This window comes from Emydura macquarii, unplaced genomic scaffold (assembly GCF_026122565.2).
Source record: "Emydura macquarii macquarii isolate MOO-44397 ecotype Brisbane River unplaced genomic scaffold, CSIRO-AGI_Emac_v2 contig_1253, whole genome shotgun sequence".
Classification (NCBI taxonomy): domain Eukaryota; kingdom Metazoa; phylum Chordata; order Testudines; family Chelidae; genus Emydura; species Emydura macquarii.
Window position 1 is genome coordinate 29402538 of NW_027131390.1, and position 16209 is coordinate 29418746.

Sequence of the window (16209 nt, forward strand, 5' to 3'; positions counted from 1 at the left end):
AAAGAATTTTTCTCAGTAAAGTATAACATGTCTGGGAGCATATTCTTTAATTTACCCAAGTAAAAGTAGTGAACAGAGAAGTTAAATTTCTCTAACAGCATAGGGTTGCAGCCCTTGCAATGCAAAACAAAGTTGTCATATTCTAGTTAATTTTGTGTTAAAATCTTGGAGCACAACATGTTTGTTTCATAAAAAGATTGAAGTCAGTTACATGAGCCAAGAATGCAATACTACACTAGGATAGCAACAGGAAGCCTCCTGAGAGCCAGTAGGAAAGTTGCAAGTCTACAAGTAGCTACCTAGCAATTCAGCAAAAAGCAGCAGACTAGGAAATTAATCATTAGAATGTGCAGAGTTCTGCCTAGATGAGTCAGTCCCCATTTTCTTAACCATAGACATGCAAAGAAGCTCTCTTTTAGGGATATATTTAAAGGCTATGACTGTTCTGTAACTATTGCTAGTATAAGGTCAGGGGTGCTGGAGCAAATTTTATAGTGGAGGTGCTGAAAGCTATTGAACCAAACTGTAAACCCTGTACATAATGGAAACCACTTCAAGTTGCAACCCTACTCCCCCAGTTCCAACGCCTATGTATGAAGTCTTGCACATAGCTCATTGAAGTCAATGGGAGTCTTTCCATTGATTTCAGTGGCTTTGGATTAGGCCTGTAGTGCTTTTTTATTATTTAAATGTGTAAATTATGTTATTCTGTATGATCTTCCATTCATAGAGTCTGCTGGCTCCATAATGTTAATGGAATGGAAAAAGGGAATATTATGAGATGATGTGATATATATTTTTTAACCATTTGTAGTATATATATTAATATAGCTTTTACCTGCAGCAAGCTAGCTAGTGAGGGGAATTCTTTGGGAGGGAAAGCATTATTCAGTAAAGATGGAGAGAACTGTAGAACTGGAAGAGACCAACTGGAGGTAATTTATTCCAAATCCCCTACATCTTTGCAGAACTATATAGTGCATCATTCACAGTAGTGACTTTTATGCAATGTGTTTGTGGATATCTGTAGCTGCTTAAATACTTTGCTTCATAACCTGTTGATTCCGGTGTTCAGAATAGCTCCTGCAATTTAGAACTTTCAAAATCCGCACATCACAGGAACAGCCCATACAGCCTGTGTAGAATCATTTCTACTGGAGTAAACCCTGAGATCCCATGTAGGAACCTCATCACTGTGATCGGAAAGTATTATTTCTAAAAGCAAACAAAATAGAAACCACATTTTTGTTTATTTTACAATCAACAGAAAAAGTTCAAGGAGAAATAAAGGAATTTAAGCACTCGGAGGTTTAAGGATTGTGCTAACATAGGACCTATTCAGGAAGGTATTTAAGAATGTGCTAAAAGCTATGAGACACAAGATAGGTGAGGTAACTGACCAACTTCTGTCAGTTAAAGAGAAGCTTTTGAGAACTCTATGTAGCTCAAAAGCTTGTCTCTTTCATTGACAGAAGTTGGTCCAATACAATGTTACATCATCCACCTTGTGTCTCTAATACCCTGAACCCATACAACAAAGCTGCGAACACTGAAAGTTATGGACATGCTTAAGGTATTTAAGAGGCTTAAGCATGTGCCTCTTAAGATTTGTTTAAGCATTTTGCTGAGTTGGAACTTTAGCACACAATTTTTGTTCTTAAAAAAATTTTTTTTGGATTAACGGACTGGTGATAGTGTACTGGCATCAGATAGTGGCTTTGGGTTGTCAGATCCAATACTGTAAATCTTCAGTCTTTGCAATTTCTTTGTTGAGTTCAGGTGACCACACCTGGGTCAAAAACTTTACATGGAAGTCTGCTGTTAAAAATCTCCTTTCAATTGTTTCAGTACCTCATTTTAATACACCCTGTTGCTTTTTGAAACTGTATTGGGAAGATTGCTACCTTAAACTTTCTGTGGTAACTCCAAGATCCTCCTCCTCAGTGTGCAGGGTAAGCCAAAGTTCAGAGCCTGTCAGCACAAAACTTCTTAATATTTTATTCTGACTGATATACATTTGTTAAATTTTGTTTGCCATTATGCTGCTTTCAACTCCAATTAGTTTAAATCTGTCGGGAATTTCTCAGTAACATCAACAGTTTTTGCTAACTGAAACAATTTAGATTCATCAGTGAACTTCATCAATTTGCTGTTTTCCAAATCACAAATCAATTTATTAAATAACTCTGATCTTAATACCAAGCATCACCACTATCAGCTTTTCTTCATGCTTTGAAGTGGCCATTGCCTGTAAGTCTTCATCATAGAGTATACTGACAGAGCACATCTATCTTGCCAGATGCTAGGATTTCTCAAGGAATCTCTGTATCGAGTCTGGCAGTTTACAATCAGTAAATATGCTGTATATAACAAAAATATTTGTGGATGAGAATCTGTTTTGTGATCTTAATTTTAAATAGTCTAACTTATTTCAGAAATAGGATATTTGTTTTGGTTAAACAGAATTGTCTATTTCCAATTAAACCGTGATAAAATATTTAATCAGTTTTGGGTGTATAAATACCCTCCTTTAATGTTTAAACATTAGAACTTTGCCATCCTGCACTAACAAAGGGCTTTTTCCTGATACCAAATGTTGTGGTTTAGCAGCTATGCTAAAAAGTGACTTAAAAACAACAGAATGCTACATGAAACAAACACAGGAGAACTTTACTAATCTGACTTAGGGCAGGAAAGGTCTAAGACATCTGTGGGATTTGTGGACTAGTAAATACCAGGAGGTGGAATGTAGCCATTAGCTGCCTGTAATAAGTTCCTTTGCTCTGTTTAAGGACATTACTGGGTCCCAGGGAAGGGGCCAGGAGGTGATAAGATACTTGTCCAAGTGTCTTGTGAGGTTCATGGCATTGTCTGCATTTGAGCAATGTCTCATTGAATTTGTGCTTTGGTAATCTGCACACTGATTCTTTTCAGTGATCATTTGCAGGTGTTCACTCATCTGAGGTTGAGCAGAGTTCAACTGTATAACTGAACATAACATTGGATGTAAGAGTTGGGCTTAAAAAGTACTGTAGTATTCTCCCGTTCTCAATTGTTTGAGAGTAACTTCCAGACTGCAAAGGGGAATAGCTGTTGTACCTCACTGGGTTTAACACTAAACCTTCTATTTATACTAGCTTTAGCCTAGACTTGCTGGAGGGAAGAGTTTACTTCTGGTTTGGATACAAGGATGTGACAGGGAGCATGTGGGATACAACAAAGTAGTTCTAAGATAAACAAAAAGCATTGTGGCATACAGGCCAGGCGTGGGAAATCAAGTAATTTAGTGAAACAACACTTGTCAAAGAGATGATATCAGACACTCTGTACTGCATGGTTAGATTCTGAAATGAAATGTAGGGTTTTAATACAGGTGAAATGTTACGCTGAAGCTTGTGTAGTGCATAAATCTTTGAAAATTAATTTTGGAAAGCATGTTATAAATTGAAAAGAACTTGAACACCCATATATTTACAGTAGATCAGAAAACTAAAAACTTGTCTTTGTTAATTCTTGATTTCTTATTAAATTAAAAGTTGATGTTGGTAAGAATCCATCTTAAATAGTCATTTCCTGGCTTTGAGTGCCTCACCCAGTAACTTTGTTTTTGTGTGCGCGTGTACGTGTGAGTTGTGTTTATGTATACTGTTTGTGTCTAACATGGTTTGATTTTGTGTCAAATTTGGTTTAATTTTGGTTTAATATATTAAAATGCCACTGCCACCACCAGTCTGAGACAATCTTAATTTCTGTTCAGACTGATTGATTTTAAGTTCAAGTGCAAATTCTAATTTAGTGCTATTCTGTATAATGTCCAGCTGGTTTTGAATTCTAAATGTGATCATACAGAACAACTCTAGTAGGATTCTCAACAAAATGGTTATTTAGGATACCCACAAAGTAATCCAAAGCCTTGTAAAATCATGGGCTGATACTCAGCCTGAAGAAGAACTCTTTGGATCTTTCTCAGTATATCTAGCACCTGTGGGCCAGGATCTGCACCAGCCTCTTCAGTGCTATTTCCTGAGGACAGAGCAACTCCTTGTGTTACTCTCTCAAAATGAAGGACATCCTCATTGAGCCACAGTTCTCAAACACCGTTTCAGAAATTCTCCAATGCAATCACTGTTGGCTTTTCTACCTCGGAGGTCCTTACAAGCCCAGATAGGATCACAGTCAAGGCACTGTACTCTGTTCTGTACACTGTACCTAAGATGCGTGAAGTGGTGGCACAAACTAAAGAACCCCACTCAAAGACTCAAGGATGTCTCTACCAGATCCACTCATGACAACTATCAGCTAGAGTACCTCTCTCAGTGGTTAAAGACCCCACTTTTTGTCACACTTGCATCAACACAAATTCTTTCAAAATAGTGTGGAAATGAGAGGCATCTGGCTTGCTCACACATAGCTTTTACTTTTTAATCCTATCCACCTAGGGTCAAATAGCTGGCCAGCAGTAGTCTACATCAAGAGGAACCATTCCTTTGTGCAGGTGGAAGCCTCCCAAATTCCTCTTTTTGGTTCAGTAGAAAGGCATCAAGGAAGCCTGTCAATGGCAAGCTCAACAGCAAGCTGAACCACCACTCCACTGGCGGTCTGGGGGAGGCAGGAGGGACCCAGGCCCACCCACTTCTCCAGGCCCCAGCCAGGGACCCTGTGTGCAGTGACCTTGCACAACCTCTTCTCCCAACTCCTTAACAGTCTTCCCTGGGCCACTTCACTGCAGCCCCAGTACCTCTTCTGCCCTTGTATCAGGGCCTTCAGCTCGCACAGAGCCCCAGCAGTCAACCACTGCTCTGCCCGGGGGGGTGCCGCCACCGCCGCCACCCACTCTGAGCTCCTGGGAGTCACTGCCTCTGCTCTGCTTGCAACTCCCTTTTATACTGGGTTCCTGGGCCATGATTGTTTATCCTGCAGCTCCTTCCCATTGGCTGCTGCGCCAACGACCATCTTAACCCCTTCCTAGCCAATGTGGGACAGATGCCCGCCCCACCACAGTTGGACATTAGGAAAAACTTCCTAACTGTCAGGGTGGTTAAGCACTGCAATAAATTGCCTAGGAAGGTTGTGGAATCTTCATCATTGGAGATTTTTAAGAGCAGGTTAGACAAATGCCTGTCAGGGATGGTTTAGATAATACTGAGTCCTGCATTCAGTGCAGGGGACTAAACTAGAAAACCTCTCGAGTTCCCTTCCAGTCCTATAATTCTATGATTCTTCAACCAGCTATGTAGTGGAGTGTAAAATTTTGATGATCAAAGGGAGGAAAATCTACGTTTTCCTCAAATTTCTTCTTTTTAAAATACATTTTGAAAAATTGGGGTGGGAGATAGATCCCCCCTATATTATCAAATGTGTGTGTGTGTGTTTGTGTGTAATTGACACATTAAGAGAAAAGAAAACAGAGAAAATCATTAATCCTATATAAAAATAATTTTACACCAGGAAATGCTTTTTAAAGTTGACATTCAGTGATGAAGACAATTAGTTTAGCCCTTGCTATTTTCCCCAAACAGCACGGAACAAAATACTTTTTCATTGTTACAGAAGAAAGGAAGATGGGGAGAAAGCCCAATATTATATTTTTAGCTGTCAAAGATAGGATTTAAATAGTACATCAGCCATGCAGCCTGGCACTTGACCGCAGTATGGTTATTTTTATTTCTGAAAGAAAGGTTTTATTACAACATAATTTGTATTCCCAAGCTAGTGTTTTGTGATTAGTTGGTTTGAACACTTGAGTCCCATAGAGCTTTTGAAGCGGGGGCAATCTAGCAAAGAGCATTGCAGATAATTTTAAAGAAACAACTAGAAACATTGGAAAAAGGAGTGTGAATTCTGAGTCATCAGCTGTCAGTATTCAAGTACATTTTTATAACATTGTGTTTATAATTGCTGATTCCATTAATGAGATGTGTATTATTGCTGATGTTCCAAAGTCAAATTATTATATTTTTCTCTTTCTCTTATCAACAAATTGTCTTGTCTTTTTTTGTTTGTTTGTTTGTTTTTTGTGGTGGGATGCTCTTTCAGGCATTTGAGAGGAGGATATTATGTGCCTTTTCATTCTGAGATTGCTTTTCCTCTCCATTTTGACACAACCTTTGCCTTTCTGTTTGTTGCAATATCCATTAGAGACTTTTCATACCTGTCTGTTATAGGGTATTTGAAAGGATGAACAGTGTGTTAGCCTTTATTTTGTTCCCTGTCTAATCCTAATAACTATATACGTCACAATAATGAACTAGGAGTTGTGTATGGGTGCAGAGGGCCAGCAGAAGGTCTAGATGCCACTGAAGTCCAAATTAAGTCCTCAGAATAGATATAAAGTAGTGCATAAAGGTTTGAACTGCCTCACTGCCCAGGAATGAATTTCACGTCACATCAACAAAATGTTGTCACACATGAATGATGTTATTGTTCATGATGAAATTTGCTCTGAGTGTTTTCAAAAGTATTTATTTCCTGTCGTAGACCAGTCCCAAACCTTCTGTAAAACTTTCTGTTGACTTTAAGGGTTTTGAACTCACAAAGATGTCTAGTTGGCAACCGGTAAAAAGCGGAGTGCCCCAGGTGTTGGTGCTGGGGCCAGTTTTGTTCAACATCTTCATTAATGATCTAGAGGATGGAGTAAATTGCACCCTCAGCAAGTTGGCAGATGACACTAAGCTGGGGGGAGTGGTAGATATCTTAGAGGTTAGGAATAGGATACAGAGTGACCTAGAGAAATAGAAGGATTGGGCCAAAAAAAAATCTGATGAGGTTCAACGACAAGTGCAGTGCCCTGCACTTAGGATGGAAGAATCCCATATACTGCTACAGACTAGGGAGTGACTGGCTAGGCAGCAGTTCTGCAGAAAAGGACCTGGGGGTTATAGTGGACAACAATAAGTCAACAGTGTGCCCTTTTTGCAAAGAAGGCTAATGGCATATTGGGCTGCATTAGTAGGAGCATTGCCAGCAGATTGAGGGAAGTGATTATTCCCTTTATTCAGCACTAGTGAGGCCACATCTGGAGAACTGTGTTCAGTTTTGGGCCCTCCACTATAGAAAGGATGTGAACAAATTGGAGAGAGTCCAGCAGAGGGCAACAAAAATAATTAGGGGGCTGGAGCACATGACTTATGAGGAGAGGCTGAGGGAACTAGGCTTGTTTAGTCTGCAGAAGAGAAGAATGAGGGGGGATTTGATAGAAGCCTTTAACTACGTGAAAGAAGGTTCCAGGGAGGATGGAGGTAGGCTGTTCTCGTTGGTAGTAGATGACAGAACTAGGAGCAATGGTCTCAAGTTGTAGTGGGGGAGGTCTAGGTTGGATATTAGGAAAAACATTTCCCTTAGGAGGGTGGCGAAGCACTGGATGGGGAGGTGATGGAATCTCCATTCTTGAAGGTGTTTAAGGTGTGGCTTGACAGAGCCCTGGCTGGTATGATTTAGTTGGGGTTGGTCCTGCTTTGAGCAGGGAGTTGGACTAGATGACCTTCTGAGGTCCCTTCCAACCCTAATCTTCTATGATAAATAGTCCAATAGCTATTGCTTATCTATAAGCATGTGACCCTAGTCATTCAGGTCTGGAGCTGTAAACTAAACCCAAAGCCTCTTGTAAATATGCTAAATGCCTATATTGGATGGTTCGTGAATGTAACAAAAAATGAACAAGAAATCCTGATTGTGTTATTGGTTTTGAATCTATAGAGCTGTTGATTTTTATTTCTTTGAATTGTAAAGTGGCTTCTACTAGGGCTATTGTGATGTTTGCTGTATAAATTCATGTATAATAATACAGTCCCTTGACTTTTTGGAAGTCTTATGCCTTGAAAATACAGATTCTCCAGGTAGGTTTTCTTTAAAATGAGGTTTTAAAGATAATTATGAAACTTCTGTGGCTGTCTTTTTGGAGGCTTTTCCATGTTGAGAATGCAACTTAAAGTATGACAGTAACTATTTGGAGGTTGAGGACTGGATTTAGGGGCCCCCAGGAAACTTATTCTTTGGACTTGGCTGTGCTGTTATTTCTTCAGTTTCTCTGTTCTTCTGCCCCAACTCCTCAATCTCTTTTTCCTCCTACCTCAACAGTTTTCTGTTGAATGCCAGCTGCAGCTGGCAGAGTACCAGTCAATGCTCTGATCGCAGCACTGGCCTTTTTTGGCCCATGTTTTTTGTGGGTCATAAAAGTCAGTGTGAGGGAAGCGTGTGTATGTGGCATGTTGAAGACAGGATCAGAAGGAAGAGGTGGAGAGGGAAAGAGACAGAATAAACCAAACAAAACTCATTGTCCCAATTGACTTGAGGGGAAAAAGGAAGGAAACAAAGCCACTTTACATATCTATATAGTGAATCATGGTTCCTATAGTCTCTGCAAGGTACTTAGATACCACATTGATGATTTGTATAAATGCTTAGATTCAGTGTCAGTCCTGCCAATAGCCCTTAGCAAAAATAACTCTGCATAGCAGAGGAGAGAAGATAGGAGGTCTTCAGTTCATTTTTCAAAGCACCATTGCAACAGAAACACATAGCGGTTCTAGGAAATATTTAGGCTTTTTTCTCTTTAAAGATGATTTTAGAAAGATGCATCTCGCTGAAATCTCTTTCCACTGAATTCCATTTCAATTTTGCATGTTTTAATCAGATAAGTAATATTTGCATTTCCTTTTTGTTTTCCTTACCGATAATACACTATGCTCTCATTTTACTTGAAATTAATACATATTTTATTTCCATACCGTTGAAGTTTTAACTTCAAAACTTCCAGCATTTCACTACAAACACATGCAATTTTCTGTGTAGACTTTAAAAATCACACTTACCACAGGTCTATTTGGCAGAACTGAGAAAATGACACTCTGCATTTCTGCTGTACTGGTCAGATAATATTTAAAGAGAACTGCTAAAGAAGAGGTGACTTTCAGAACTTGCTTTGTAACAATGAGATTGAAGTACAACTTCATATTAGCATTGGGTGGCTCAGTTAGTCTTATGTCAGCATTGCAGTGCACTGAGTCTTTGGGCACAGTAACAAAGAAAACTTCAATTTGTTGTTTGTTTTCCTTTTGTAAAAGGACCTGGCTAATGTAACAAGCATGTAAAGGGAATGTTTTTCTTTCATTTGTTGCATTTCCCTCCAGTATATTAGAGCAAAGGGCTTGATAGAATGAATTTATCTATCAGAAATGTGTTTGTGATAACTTATTTTTCGTCCGTAATGCAGTACTTGACACGCGTCTGTTTGAAAGATTGTCATTACATATCAAAGGGTATGTATGAGGTGATGCTATGTAGCATACTTTGTTCTCTGCCTCTGAAATCAGCAAAAACTGAACATAGAGAGCTGTATTAATATGCATATTACTGTGATATGATTGGTTGGCTTTCCATTCTAGGCAGTGGTTGGAACTAATCAGCTTGTACCTAGCAGCATAATAGGGAAAACCTTAACAACACATTGGCTGCTGGAAGTATTGTTTCCGTTATTAGACTCCTTTATTGAAAGCCATAATACTGAATATCAAAAACGATTTCATTCAGGTTCACATTCTTCTTTGGATTCCTGTGCATATGGTCCCAGCGGACCAATTTTTGCACAGTAAAACTAAATGGGGATGGAAGTGGAGTCTTAATTCTATAACTAGGATAGATGACCTATCCAGCAGCTGGTTTTCATGTAACTCTATAATCTGTGAGCTGCTGTCCCGGATTGTGCCTCCCATGCAGAGGGAATTGTGGGAAGGCATTGGAGAACTAGTGACACTTGAGTGGACCTAGCCTACGTCCATGCAACAGAAAGGTCATGTTAGCAGCTGATAAGTTGTTCTAATTGGCACTGTAGTCTGACAAGCACCACCACACACAAGGGTTTTTTTAGTGTGGCCAGTAGTCAAGTTAGGAGCTATAAAATTTAAGTTATTACTTGAGCCACCAGCACTGAAGACAAGCTCATAGCTGATAAAGCCAAGGCTCAGGATGGGGGTAAACTCTTCTCCTGTGTAGCCTGTAGAGACTGTGCTTTAGAGCAGGCTATAAAAGCTGCCTATGGAATTGTGTTGTTTTCATTCCTGAAAAATGGGCATTAGTTTTCTAAAAGAATTATTTTTCAATTAATTGTTATTAAGTGCTGAAAAATATTCCATGCACCTACCAAATACAAAGACCTGGCACAGAAATGACAGTGTAAAGTCAAGATGATACATATAGTGGAAGTTATAAACAGATAGGAAAAGGTAAAGGGAGAGGATGGGTAAAAATGATCGTAATACCCAAGGCATCTTAATGGTTCTATTAAAAAGATATTTTTGTTTACTTTCCTTTCTCTAGTGAAAGTCCATCATCTGAACTATATAAAATTTGGGGTAGAAATATCTCAAGTATATACTACAGGATATAATCCAAGAATGGACTAGATGACTTAGATCTTTTCATCATTTTTGCTGAGTCTAATGGAAGGGAGAAATTGGGTGCACGTAGATCACTGTCAGGAATACGGAAGACAGTATAAAAAATAAAATACACATAAACACAAATGAGATCATTTGTAGGAGTGTGGTTTCTTAACCAGAAAACCCAATTCATCTGTCTATGTTGTTTTAATAAATGCCTTGGAAACAATTAGGATACAATTAGGTGGTGTACAATATTGGGGAGGTTTATGTATTTACCTATCGAATTGTGTACTTAAAATATTGTTTTGATCCTAGATTTTTAATTCTAATCCAGTTTAGTTATAGTAAACTATAAATTGCTAAATAATGATGCTTAGTGGAATGAAGATTTATGTACTGTAGTTTTCACTACATTTATACAGCATGCTGTCATTTTTTTCATTGTTTACTTCTAAATTTGCCCTTTAGCAGGGATATATTTTATCTTTTTGGAACTTACACTTTTCTTGTTTTGACTCTGATATATACCAATCACTGACAGTAGGGATACGTGGGAGGAAAAGAATGAGGAAGTCAGGTTGGTTTTCTGAGAAATCAAGCACCAGAAAAAGTTCAGAAACAGATTTTTGATCTGTTCCTAGCATTGCCTGATCAAGATAGTAAACAGCCTTTATTTAATCAGTTTTAGAATCCAATCTCTCTGCAACTAGTTTTTAGTACTTACTGACACTATATGCTTCTTCTGGGCAACTGTACCAGATTTATAACTCTGAAAGTGCCGTGTTATTTATTACCTTCCAATAGGCAGTGAAGTGGCATCTTGCACATGCTTATGTCAAACACCTTTTGAATTTTAGTAAGGTGGTTCAGCTGTTTCTTTCCCAGAAGTATGCAAAAAAAGGATAACTTTTTTCTTTTCTTTCTTTCTTTTTTTTTTTTTTTTTTTTGGCAAAGCATATCTTTTTCTTCTCTTTCAAAAGTAGAAATGGTCCCCTGGGGAGCTCAATGTTCAACACAAACTTTCTCTTTGATTTTACAAATCCCCACAAAGAACAAAGGTCTCAGAAGGGCTTAGCATCATACTATTTTCAGGAGTTTTTACTCTGAGGCCTACAACCCCCCAACGTTTATTTGTGAATGTGTGAGTGTGTGTGTGTGGGGGGGGAATACCACTAACAAATTAAGAGAAAATGCTCTCTTGCATGAGATTATTGTGCAGTCCATAACTGTGCATATGAGCCAAAGCCACATGTATGTAGTGTTGTTGTAGCCATGTCAGTCCCAGAATATTAGCAACACAAGTTGGATGAAGTAATACATTTTTTGGGATCAACTTTTGTTGGTGAGAGAGACAAGCTTTCGAGCTACACAGAGCTCAAAAAGCTGAGGTAAAGCTCTGTGTAGCTCAAAAGCTTGTCTCTCTCACCAACAGATGTTGGTCCAATAAATATTACCTCACTAGCCTTGTCTCTTTAAAGTCATGTGTCCGTTATCCTCAGTTCCCATTGAAATGAATGGAAATGATAAGGGTGCTGAACAGCATTTGTTTTCAGAGTAAGGAAGTTTCTCAGAAGGAACTCACCATTGCTTGTGTTTTCGTGTGCATAAGTGGATGTCAGTTTTGTTCTGGCTGCTAAAGAAAAATGGGCTCTTTATTTAACTCTTGTTCCAAGAGTACCCAGGATAGCTTTCTACCTGACACTTCCTGAACCCCAATTATATGTTGGTAAGTGACATCCATGAAACATGTAATCATGTATTTACAGATGATTGGTTCTTTGGTCCCTGCTACCCTTAACTGGCAAATGCAGATCAGATCTATAATTGTTTGACATGTAGAATATACTATCATAAAAATTCAATTTTGCAATAAAATAAAGAACAGAAATACATAATGTAAATCCCAAATCCTTTCTTCACTGTATAAATCCTAGTGCCATTACAAAGAAGGGGAAAATTTGCTGGGTCAGAAAATGTTTCTGCAACCCTCCTTCAGGCTATAGAAAATGGAAGCATTTAGAACAAAGCTCAGTCATATTCAATACCTTAAACTGTCCTTTATGTACTTAATCACTCTCCTGTTCAGTAGGAAGTGTGTGTGTGTTTGAGTGTGTGTCTCAACATAATATGTGTCTCAACATAATGGGATGTGATGTGCAGAAGAATCCACTTTTCTAGTTCTCCTACGTACATTTGTTACCTGTCCCCTTTTGGGGAGACTGTCTCTAAAAGAAGGATGCTTTTGAGTTTAAGGCATTGGACTGCTACTCAAAAGAGCAGGTTCAATTTCTGGATGTACCAAAGACTCTTTGCATGATGTTGGACAAGTGATGTACTCTCTCTGTTACTCAGATCCCCATATGTAAAATTTATCCTCAAAGTATTGTGAGGGTACATTGATTAATGTTTGTGAGGCACTTGGCTGCTTCAGTGGTACACCTAGGTGCAAGTTCATTTGAGCTAAATTTGCAGAACCACGCAAATGACCTTCAAATTATTTCATGTTGTCATGACTTTACATCCTGATAAGATGAAACAGTGTGCTGCTACCAAAGTACAAACATTATAATAGTGTGATATGGTGAATTTGTGTTGGAGGGGAAACTATTAAAAGTGGCAGCCTTAGTTTACTCAGGATGAGAGAGAGCATGAAAATACAAGAGATGAAGTATTCTTACACAAACTGAGGTTATTACTGTATTACTTCTTTGGTATAGAACACCTTGCAATATGGAAAGATACAGTCTTTTACAAAAACTGGAACTCTGTCTTGATAACCATCACTAGGGTTCGCAACATGAAATGGAAAGGGAGGTTTGTGAGGGCCTAGATGGGCCATAGAACTGCTAATGGCACCTTCGTGTCAGGACGACTGCACTGACAATTGTCGTTTTCTATATAAATCATACATTTAAAGAAACTACTAGTATGTTTAGCTAAACTCATGTGTAAAGAACTTGTATGAGGGAATGGAAGGCAATTATTCTGTGGGATAGACCTTTTTGTGTTCACAATTTGGTCAAAGAACATTCATCAGCTTTCTCAAACTTAGGAATTGTGAATAAAATTGTCAGACTGACAGAGAAGTCGAATCCGAAGAAGCTTTGGGGAAATCAAGGTTAGGAAAAATTCTGGAGGGAAAGAACAAACCTGCCCTGGGGTGTTAAGGAGCAGCAAGAGACATTACTGTCAGTCGTTCTGCAATAACATTAAATTTAGCTTCTCGAGCATTTCAGTGCTTGTGTATTCCTGCTAAACCTCCTTTTTGTTCAGATTACAATACTTTGAACCACTTACTGATTCTCTGTTGCCTTGCCAATTGTATTTCTTACCTTTCCCTCTCTTTTGGAATAATGGTTCCTTATCTATACTTTGTGCTGAGCCCCTGCCCAGTATTATGCTCTCTAACTATATAACGTAAGTAGTTAGGCTTTGAGTGTATGGCTAGAAAAGCTTCGGTTGTGCTTTACAGCTAGGATGGTTCTTTTAAGAGCATAAGTTGTGGCTGAGAAATACTTAAGCACTTGGGACCAATATCATCCATTAAATTTGTAGTCCACCAAATGAATTTTGCCCTTGGATTTTTCATATATGTACAGTTTAGGCAAGGATATGAACATATTTCCGTACAGATTAATTTACAGACATTTTCTTCATCTTAGATTTATGCAAATTCAGAATCCCCAAGTTCTACTTCAAATTTTGGATGTGAATCTCTGAGCAAAGCTTAGTTAACACTGTCATGTTTCAGCAGGCTTTACATCAACAACATATGAAACAGCAACTGGGCATAGTATTGATACAAAATCATGCATTGACACAAGCTTACTTGATTCCAGGCCTCTGTTCTTTATCCTCAGCAGATGTTTGACAAACCTTGCTTGAGTTTCAAGTTTATAATGAAACCCCACAGCAAGTGAGTTTTCCATGGATTTCTGTTTGTGTTGCAAGTATTTCACAGATCTCTAATTTCAGATGGTTCTTTGATGCCATTCTGCAGTTTTTTAGTATGTGTATACCAGCTCCGCCCTCCACCCCCGTTGCATACATTTAATGCAACCCAAGTTGCACGCACTATCGCAGAAGAGAGAGTGACAAGTCTGTGTGCTTTAAATTACAGAGTTGCGTTATGCAACGCAATCTTTCAAAATGAATAAAAAATTGAATTACACATTATGTGACAGCAGACTAGAGACCTGTGTCCCTTTTCATTAGCACTGTGGCATTCATGCTACCATGGTTATAAATGTGCTAGTATTTACCTATTATCTACAGTAACTCTGTGGTTAGTGGGTTTAACTTTGCTTTGGGAATTCACACGTTTCATATTCAAAGTGTCAAGCTTGAAAGAAAAATGCATACTTTTTAAAAACAAAATCTGAAAACTAACCTGTCCCATTTTGCAGCTCCTGTATAATTTTGCATTGGAAATCTTAAATGTCTATGTTTACTGTAATACTTTCTCTTGGCTCATTCTCCATGGCACCTGCTATGCTGCAGTGTTCCATTGGAATTCTCTTGACAGCAACAGAACATTGGGACCTACCTTATATATTCAGCAGAACTGCAAATGTTTCCTACTTGGCTATACCTGAAATGTTCAGCAGCCAGCAAATAGCTGAGCTATTATGGGGGTTTTCTTAGAGCGCTTTAGAATCTTTTGGATGCAAGGTGCTTATATATTTATGTTTTTCTTATTAAAGCATTATTTTTACAAATGACTTATATATTTAACATAGGTTGACCAGAGAGCAAGTGTGAAAAATCGAGAGAGGGTGCGGGGGTAACTGGTATCTATATAAGAAAAAGTCCCAAATATTGTGACTGTCCCTATAAAATCAGGACATCTGGTCACCGTAGTTTAAAATAATTTTGTACCAAAGAGTCAGCAAACTATCCTATCTGATTCGCAGCTTGATTATCTAACCACACATGTTTTGAATTGTATGTTCCTGCATTTTAGGATGGTTAAACTGTATGGGCCCAGTTGCTTATTTTATATTTCATCACCATTTTGAATATTTCTTATACACATTCTGCATAGATGCTGTCGTTTGTACAATCTGTTAAAAAGATTTAGGTTCTCGTCCATTTAAAAATATGCTTAATTTTATGCACAGTGAGTAAAGTGCCTTAAGTTAAAACATGTCTGCAGGAACAGGGCCTTAGATATTAAGAATGAGTTTTCTTGCCAGGCTGGGCCTGATTCTGTGAGGTGCTGAGCTTTGTCCTCTAATGAGATATAAGGACACTATGAACCTTAGAAGATCTACTTTGTATTTGTGTATTGCATGAACAAACACTCTCTGATGGTCTCAAAAATAATCACAAACAGACTGATTCCATTTTTAAATCCAAAGTGCTATGCCTCACACAGTATTGTACATTTTTATATGGATTTTTTAGCATGGGGGGGAGGTTGGCTCTAATTATTTAAGAAACCATTGTGGTATATCAGCTCATCACCATCCAATGGAGCTGCTATTGTCTATCGGTTTACAGGCTCACAAACTTAAATTCCTGAGTAGTCATGCCCACTGCAGGCCATGTTAATGGCACCTGCACTGACCCTGGCTTTGCTTTTCCAGTTCATCCAGTCAGTGATCTGCTAACTAAGCCCAATCATGCAAATATTTGCTGCTAAGCTTAGCTCTTACTACAGTATCCTGAAACCTCCTGAATTCAATGAAACAGCTTCTGATACTGCAGAATCGCATATGCCAGAAGCAAGTCTGTTGTACAGGAATGAATTCTAGGATCTCCCTTGTAAGTCCTAGCACATTAGCCTCTCATAGCACTGAAAGAGATTTTCCAATTCACTATGTTGAGT

The 16209-nt window shown here is 38.5% G+C and overlaps 1 protein-coding gene across 1 annotated transcript in view; it reads left to right on the top strand.

Annotated features, from left to right (window-relative positions):
* Positions 1–16209, top strand: part of PCDH11X (protocadherin 11 X-linked) — an 887832-nt gene that overhangs the window by 122541 nt on the left and 749082 nt on the right. The window lies entirely within an intron of this gene.